At 43.5% G+C, this 8,021-nt stretch overlaps 1 pseudogene across 1 annotated transcript; it reads right to left on the bottom strand.

Annotated features, from left to right (window-relative positions):
- Positions 1-5,127: 5,127 nt before the first annotated feature.
- Positions 5,128-5,704, bottom strand: LOC309620861 (small ribosomal subunit protein uS3 pseudogene; annotated as a pseudogene). The gene has a single exon. The product of its transcript is annotated as a small ribosomal subunit protein uS3 pseudogene (transcript).
- Positions 5,705-8,021: the final 2,317 nt, after the last annotated feature.

Genomic DNA, 8,021 nt, shown 5'->3' with positions numbered 1-8,021 from the left:
AGTATTTTGTTGAGGATTTTTGCATCTATGTTCATCAGTGATATTGGCCTGTAGTTTTCTTTCTTTGTGAGATCATTCTCTGGTTTTGGTAGCAGGGTGATGGTGGCCTCGTAGAATGAGTTTGGGAGTGTTCCTCCCTCTGCTATATTTTGGAAGAGTTTGAGAAGGATAGGCGTTAGCTCTTCTCTAAATGTTTGATAGAATTCGCCTGTGAAGCCATCTGGTCCTGGGCTTTTGTTTGTTGGAAGATTTTTAATCACAGTCTCAATTTCAGTGCTTGTGATTGGTCTGTTTATATTTTCTATTTTTTCCTGGTTCAGTCTCGGACGGTTGTGCTTTTCTAAGAATTTGTCCATTTCTTCCAGGTTGTCCATTTTATTGGCATATAGTTGCTTGTAGTAATCTCTCATGATTCCTTGTATTTCTGCAGTGTCAGTTGTTACTTCTCCTTATTCATTTCTAATTCTATTGATTTGTCTCCTCCCTTTTTTTCTTGATGAGTCTGGCTAATGGTTTTTCAATTTTGTTTATCGTCTCAAAGAACCAGCTTTTAGTTTTATTGATCTTTGCTATTGTTTTCTCCATTTCTTTTTCATTCATTTCTGATCTGATCTTTATGATTTCTTTCCTTCTGCTAACTTTGGTGGTTTTTTGTTCTTCTTTCTCTAATTGCTTTAGCTGTAAGGTTAGTTTGTTTATTTGAGATGTTTCTTGTTTCTTGAGGTAGGATTGTATTGCTATAAACTTCCCTCTTAGAACTGCTTTTGCTGCATCCCATAGGTTTTGAGTCTTCGTGTTTTCATTATCATTTGATTCTAGGTATTTTTTGATTTCCTCTTTGATTTCTTCAGTGATCTCTTGGTTATTTAGTAATGTATTGTTTAGCCTCCATATGTTTGTATTTTTTACAGATTTTTTTCCTGTAATTGATATCTAATCTCATAGCATTGTGGTCGGAAAAGATACTTGATACGATTTCAATTTTCTTAAATTCACCACGGCTTGATTTGTTTCCCAGGATATAACCTATCCTGGAGAATGTTCCATGAGCACTTGAGAAGAAAGTGTATTCTGCTCTTTTTGGGTGGAATGTCCTATAAATATCAATTAAGTCCATCTTGTTTAATGTATCATTTAAAGCTCGTGTTTCCTTATTTATTTTCATTTTGGATGATCTGTCCATTGGTGAAAGTGGGGTGTTAAAGTCCCCTACTATGATTGGGTTACTGTCAATTTCCCATTTTATGGCTGTTAGCATTTGCCTTATGTATTGAGGTGCTCCTATGTTGGGTGCATAAAGATTTACAATTGTTATACCTTCTTCTTGGGTTGATCCCTTGATCATTATATAGTGTCCTTCTTTGTCTCTTGTAACAGTCTTTATTTTAAAGTCTATTGTGTCTGATACGAGAATTGCTACTCCAGCTTTCTTTGATTTCCATTTGCTTGGAATATCTTTTTCCATCCCTCACTTTCAGTCTGTATGTGTCCCTAGGTCTGAAATGGGTCTCTTGTAGACAGCATATATACGGGTCTTGTTTTTGTATCCATTCAGCCAGTCTGTGTCTTTTGGTGGGAGCATTTAATCTATTTACACTTAAGGTAGTTATCGATATGTATGTTCCTATTACCATTTTCTTAATTGTTTGGGGTTTGTTATTGTAGGTCTTTTCCTTCTCTTGTGTTTCCTGCCTAGCGAAGTTCCTTTAGCATTTGTTGTAAAGCTGGTTTGGTGGTGCTGAATTCTCTTAGCTTTTGCTTGTCGTAAAGGTTTTAATTTCTCCATCAAATCTGAATGAGATCCTTGCTGGGTAGAGTAATCTTGGTTGTAAGTTTTTCCCTTTCATCACTTTAAATATGTCCTGCCACTCCCTTCTGGCTTGCAGAGTTTCTGCTGAAAGATCAGCTGTTAACCTTATGGGGATTCCCTTGTATGTTATTTGTTGTTTTTCCCTTGCTGCTTTTAATATTTTTCCTTTGTATTTAATTTTTGATAGTTTGATTAATATGTGTCTTGGCATGTTTCTCCTTGGATTTATCCTGTATGGGACTGTGTTTCCTGGACTTGATTGACTATTTCCTTTCCCATACTGGGAAGTTTTCAACTATAATCTCTTCAAATATTTTCTCAGTCCCTTTCTTTTTCTCTTCTTCTTCTGGGACCCCTATAATTTGAACGTTGGTGTGTTTAATGTTGTCCCAGAGGTCTCTGAGCCTGTCCTTAATTCTTTTCATTCTTTTCTCTTTATTCTTCTCTGTGGTAGTTATTTCCACTATTTTACCTTCCAGGTCACTTATCCGTTCTTCTGCCTTAGTTATTCTGCTATTGATTCCTTCTAGAGAATTTTTAATTTCATTTATTGTGCTGTTCATCAATGTTTGTTTGCTCTTTAGTTCTTCTAGGTCCTTGTTAAACGTTTCTTGTATTTTCTCCATTCTATTTCCAAGATTTTGGATCATCTTTACTATCATCACTCTGAATTCTTTTCAGGTAGACTGCCTATTTCCTTTCATTTGTTTGGTCTGGTGGGTTTTTACCTTGCTCCTTCATCTGCTGTGTGTTTCTCTGTCTTCTCATTTTGCTTAACTTAGTGTGTTTGGGGCCTCCTTTTCGCAGGCTGTAGGTTCATAGTTACTGTTGTTTTTGGTGTCTGCCCCCAGTGGTTAAGGTTGGTTCAGTGGGTTGTGTAGGCTTCTGTCTGTGCTGTACTGAAGTTACTTATACCTGTGAAGTCAAAGCGCTGAGATAGCGAGGTGTGCAGTGAAGAGAGGGTTTACTCACAAGGCAGTCCAGCAAGGAGCAGGAGAACGAATCCCAAATCCGCCTTCCCTGAAGACAAGGGGCTCAGGATACTCCAGCATCTGTCTTGTTGCTTTAACTCAGTGGTTCTCAACTGGGGGATGATTTTGCCCCCAGGGGACATGTAGCAACATCTGGAGACAGTTGGGTTGTCATAACCAGGGGGCGGGGGCTACTAGTAACTAGTGGGTCAAGGCCAGGGAGGCTGCTAAACATCCTACAGTGCACAGGACAGTCCCCCAACAGAGAATGATCTGGCCTCAGTTGTTAGTAGTGCCAAGGTGGAGAAACTCAGGCTTAACACCTCAAGCAGTTCTGATGATCCAACAGGTTTCAGAGCTAGTAGCTTTAGATAGTCCAAGAAGATGGTAAGACTGGAAAAGATTATAAATGAGCCATTATAACTTACTGGCAAGAATAGTTACTAATTACTGAATCTAGCTTACATTTCAATTATCCGAAGTCTTGAGAAAGAGAGTGGGTTGACCATTAAAAACATCGTACAAATTTTGCCCCTCCTGTTTCTTGCATTTGTGTGTGGTAGGGATGGTGGGAATAGATATAGATATAGATATAGATATATAGATATAAAAAACACATACATATATTCTTATTCTCTAGTCTATATACGTGAAAAAGTGGTATTACTGAAAACAAGATGTATACACGTGTTAACACAATATTGTAAATCAACTATACTTGAATAATAAAAAATGTGTACAGTGGCTTGCAGCATATTCAGGGGGAAGTAATATTAATAATGGAGGCGAGAAATGCTTGGACGTAGGTTTGTGCCTTGCCCAATCTTCTTTGCAAAAGTCTGGAGTCTCCTGGTGAATACTGAGATTCAAATATTGATTCAGGGACTTCCCTGGTGGTCCAGTGGGTAAGACTCTGCACTCCCAATGCAGGGGGCCCGGGTTCGATCCCTGGTCAAGGAACTAGATCCCACATGCCGCAACTAAGAGTCCGTGTGCCACAACTAAAGAGCCCACATGCCGCAATGAAGATCCTGCATGCCATACTAAGACCCAGCGCAGCCAAAATAAATAAATAAAATAAATAATAAATAAAGAAATTTAAAATAAAAAATATTGATTCAGTAGACAGAAATAGAGAGTTTCTCCTGTACCTACTTGATACAAAGGTTTCCACTAATGAAAGTGAAAGGATTTTTATTAGTTTTTTTTTCTTTTTCAAACATTTCCTAAGGTTTCTGGGAATGGCAGTTGGTAGTGAAGAGAAACCATCACCACAGGTTTAGAGGTAGGTCAGAGGTCCATCTTTTTTCAGACCCCTATAACTCCATGACTTTTCTCCTTACATGCATGTCCACTCTGGAGAAAATTTATATAAAAATAAGATAGTATTCAGGGCCTTATTTCTACATCCATTCACTCATTCACACATCCAGTATTGCTTGAGAGTCTGCTATGCCAGGCACTGTTGTAGGTGCTGAGGCTACAGCAGTGAACAAAAAAACAAGACCCTACCCTCATGGAATTTCCCTTTTGCTGGGGCAGATGCACACACAAAAACCAAACAGCTACTCTGTATAGAATTCATCAGGGGTAGATGGCTGGTGTGGGGGGAAGTGAAGCAGGGAAAGGAGAAGAGGGAGCATCAAGGGTGGAAGTGAGTGTCCATTTTATAGTGGATGGTCAGGGAAGGCCTCCATGAACAGGAGACATTTAGGCAGACAGCAGAAGGAAGCAAGGGAACCAGGCTAGCCAAGTGGTTATCCGGATGAAGAGCATACATGGCAGTGGGAACAGCAAGTGCAAAGGCCCTGGGGTATATAAGAAACAGAGAACAAGTGACTATCTTATGTGTATGATTGGTTTCAAAACTTTGACATTTGTTTTAGGGGCTGCTGGGGAGTTTGTAAAACTAACTTGGGTACTGTGACTCCTTTTCTCCCCACTTGAAAATAAAAAAGTGACCATCAGTTAAGGTCAGATAATTATGCAGATTTTTTTTGGCACAAAACAGAAGGATGTGTGCTCTTCATCTCTTTCTGAAGGAAAACATAATAGGGTCCATGCTCAGGGAACCACTGTGCTTCTGGGACATCGGAGCAGCAAGATAGCACACCAGCATCCCCTCCACAAAGGACTGCAGGTTTTGGAAAGAGAGAAAGGAGAGCTGAGTCCAAAGCTTGGTCCTGCAAAATGCAAGAGAATAAACAGAGACACCAACCCAGGACTTTTGCTAGTTGCACAGACGGAGTGTCACCACCCCTGGAAAATCCTTCATGCTTGGGCAGGAGCCAAAAACCAGTGAGCATTACTGTGAAAATGAGGACTGTGGCCACGGCCTGTATACTCTTTTTTTTTTTTTTCTTTTAAAAAGATTTTATTAAATGTCTTTATAGAGCAACATCCAGACTCCAGATCCAGCGGCCAAGGAGACCCTATTATGCTGTGGGTACCGGCTGGGGCATGGCAGGCGGCTCTGGCTTCCCACCCTTCTGCTCGGAGATGGAGGTGGTGGGCAGTATTTCATCTTTGGGTCCCACGATGCTCACGTGATCGGGCAGGGGCTTCTTAGGGCCAGTCTTACCAGTTGGGTCCCAAGGCAGCATGATCTTTGCCGTCTGAGCAGCACATAGCGCACGGCAGCATCGACACAGTCGTTAACAGGGCCCCCACTGTGGATCATCAGGCCATCCACAAACTTCATGGATTTAGCCCTCTGTCCTGGGAGTTTCCCAGACACCACGACCTCGCAGCCTTCGGCCCCACTCTCCATGATGAACCGCAGCACACCACAGCAGGCCCTCCGCACAGCAAGGCCTCCTAGGAGTTTGTAACGCAGAGACTCTGCCTGGGCAATGGCACACAGACCTCTTGTGGCCACCTTTTCAGCATAAAGCTCTACACTGCCATCAGGGAAGCCAAATCTCTTCTGAGCCACAGCAGTCAATTCCCGGATCCGCCGGCCCTTGTCACCAAGAACATTGTGTGTCCTGGTGGCCAAGATAATGATTTCTGTCCTGGTTGGTGTAACTCGGACCTCAACTCCAGAGTACCCATCTTCAGCCAGCTCCCAAGTGAGAAACTCGTTCAGTTCAGCTTTGAATATGCCGTCAGCGACAAACTTCCTCTTCTTGGAGATCTGCACCGCCTTCTTGCCACCATGTGCCACCGAAAGGAAAAGCCTGTACACTCTCTTAATTAGAACATATTGGTGCCTGTTCAAGGTGGATCGATGAGCAGGCACCTTGAGCACCCTTGGGGAGCTGGGTAAAAAGCAGCTCTCAAAGAAAGGGCTCTTGAAGAGGCCTTAAGAGGGAACCCAAGAGGTGCCAGGAGAGCAGAAGAAGGCCAGTGCCAGCCTTTTCAAAACTCGCAACAGGAGCAAAGCCTGATCCCTCCCTGGTATGTTGTACACATTCCCAGATGTGGCCCTTACATCTTCAAAGCTCCACGCAAACTCAGTCACCTTACGGCCATGAGATGTCACCAGGAAGAGACATGGTTTTGTTTGTTTTGCTTTGTCTTTTTTTAGCAGCAGATTTTCTCTCTGACATTCAGACATTGTCTACAAGCTTCTGACTTTCTGAGATTGTTTGGGGAAAAAAAAAAAGCCTAATTATTCAAATGTCTGGGTCAGTGGTTCTTAAACTTCTGACTACAGAAGGATACCCTGGGAACTTGTTAAAAATTTCAGTGTGAGGCCTCATACCCCGGAGATGAAAAATGTAGGTCTAGGAATATTCATTTTTACATTCCCCCAAAGCCATTCTGAGGCTTGTAGGTCCAAGAACCCTACTTGGAAAAACACTGGCCCATCTCCTCTCCCTCCCACCAAAAGGTCCTTTTCCTCACTGATAAAATGTGGTTGTTTGGGGAGAGGTGAGGGAGGGAAGGAAGACACGGAAGTTACCCAAATTGCCTTGTAATTGTCTCAAACTGTGTTTCCTGACTGCAGAAAGTCTGTGTCTACGCTATTCTGTCCCCAGATTCAGGCACTGCTTGACTCAGTACGTAGTTGGCTACACGGCGCAGCATGAAGACAGCCTGCCCGAAGCTGTCGTCCCTAACGCCCTGCCCAGCACGGCACTGGACGTCGAGGCGTCCCCCCTACGAGAACAGGAAGGTGCATCAGCCATACCACGTGGCTGGCAGGGACCCTTGCCCGAGCACGGGAGCACGCAACCCAGAAAAGCAAAGTGGGAAGTGCATCAATGAGCCCCATCCATCTGATTCCTGTCCTAGCCCAGGCAGTCAGCTGGTATTTCTTCTATTTGACCCAAAGCAGTGAGTGAGTAGAAAGAGAAGGGCGCTGGAAGTGGGGACCCCTGCTGGAGCCCCCAGAGTAGACCCTGAGTAGCTCTGTGACCTTAGCAAAGTCACTTCTTTTCCTCTGAAGAATCAGAAGGTGGGTTAAAGAAAAACTTTGGAAGCCCCTTCCTGCTCCCACCAACCAGGATTCCAAGAGCAAAGGAGTGTTCATGGTGAGCTTGCACCGTGGAGATTCAAACCAAGCATGGCGTGCTCTCCAGGCAGTGGGCAAACCCAGCAACTGGGGCCATGGGACACAAGTGACAAGCTTAGGTTGTGAGGACCCAGAATATCAGGAGACAGGGCAGAGGAGGGCCTGGGGAAGAAGGAAGAAGAATGTCTAAGCCAAGGTTTCTCCCACTCGGCACTGTGGGTATTTTGGCCCCAGTGATTCTCTGTTGCGGAGCATCCTGTGCACGGTCGGTTATTTAGCACCTCCCAGGCCTCTACCCACTAGACGCCAGGAACATCCCTCCTCCCCCACCTCCAGTTGTGACAACTAAAAATGTCTCCAGACATTGCCAAATGTCCCCTTGGCAGCAAAACTGCCTCTGGTTGAGAATCACTGGTTTAAATGAAACAACACAGTATGGCTTTATCCAGCTTTATCCTCTTAATAATTATCCCACATGCTCAAAAGGAATATATGTAATTTCTACTAGCGTACCCTAAAACTATCACTGCTCGGCTATTTCACTTGTTCACAGTGTCGGTGTGAAAGGTAAAGACCACCGCTTCCCAATTCCAACCTCCAGCAAATTAAGATATACGGGAGGTTAGATTAAATTAAGATTAAATAAAGGGGAGTGCCAGGGGGTGAAGGGGTGAAACCCACCAAAGGAGCAGAAATGGAGGGTAAGAAAAGTCGGAAGTCAGGGCAGAAGATGGGATTACAGATGGTCAGTCTGGGCTGAAAGAATGAGGAGACCCTTGAG

The sequence above is a fragment of the Balaenoptera borealis genome (genome assembly GCF_965194805.1).
Source record: "Balaenoptera borealis genome assembly, chromosome: X".
NCBI lineage: Eukaryota > Metazoa > Chordata > Mammalia > Artiodactyla > Balaenopteridae > Balaenoptera > Balaenoptera borealis.
This window is presented reverse-complemented; position numbering and strand designations above follow the sequence as displayed.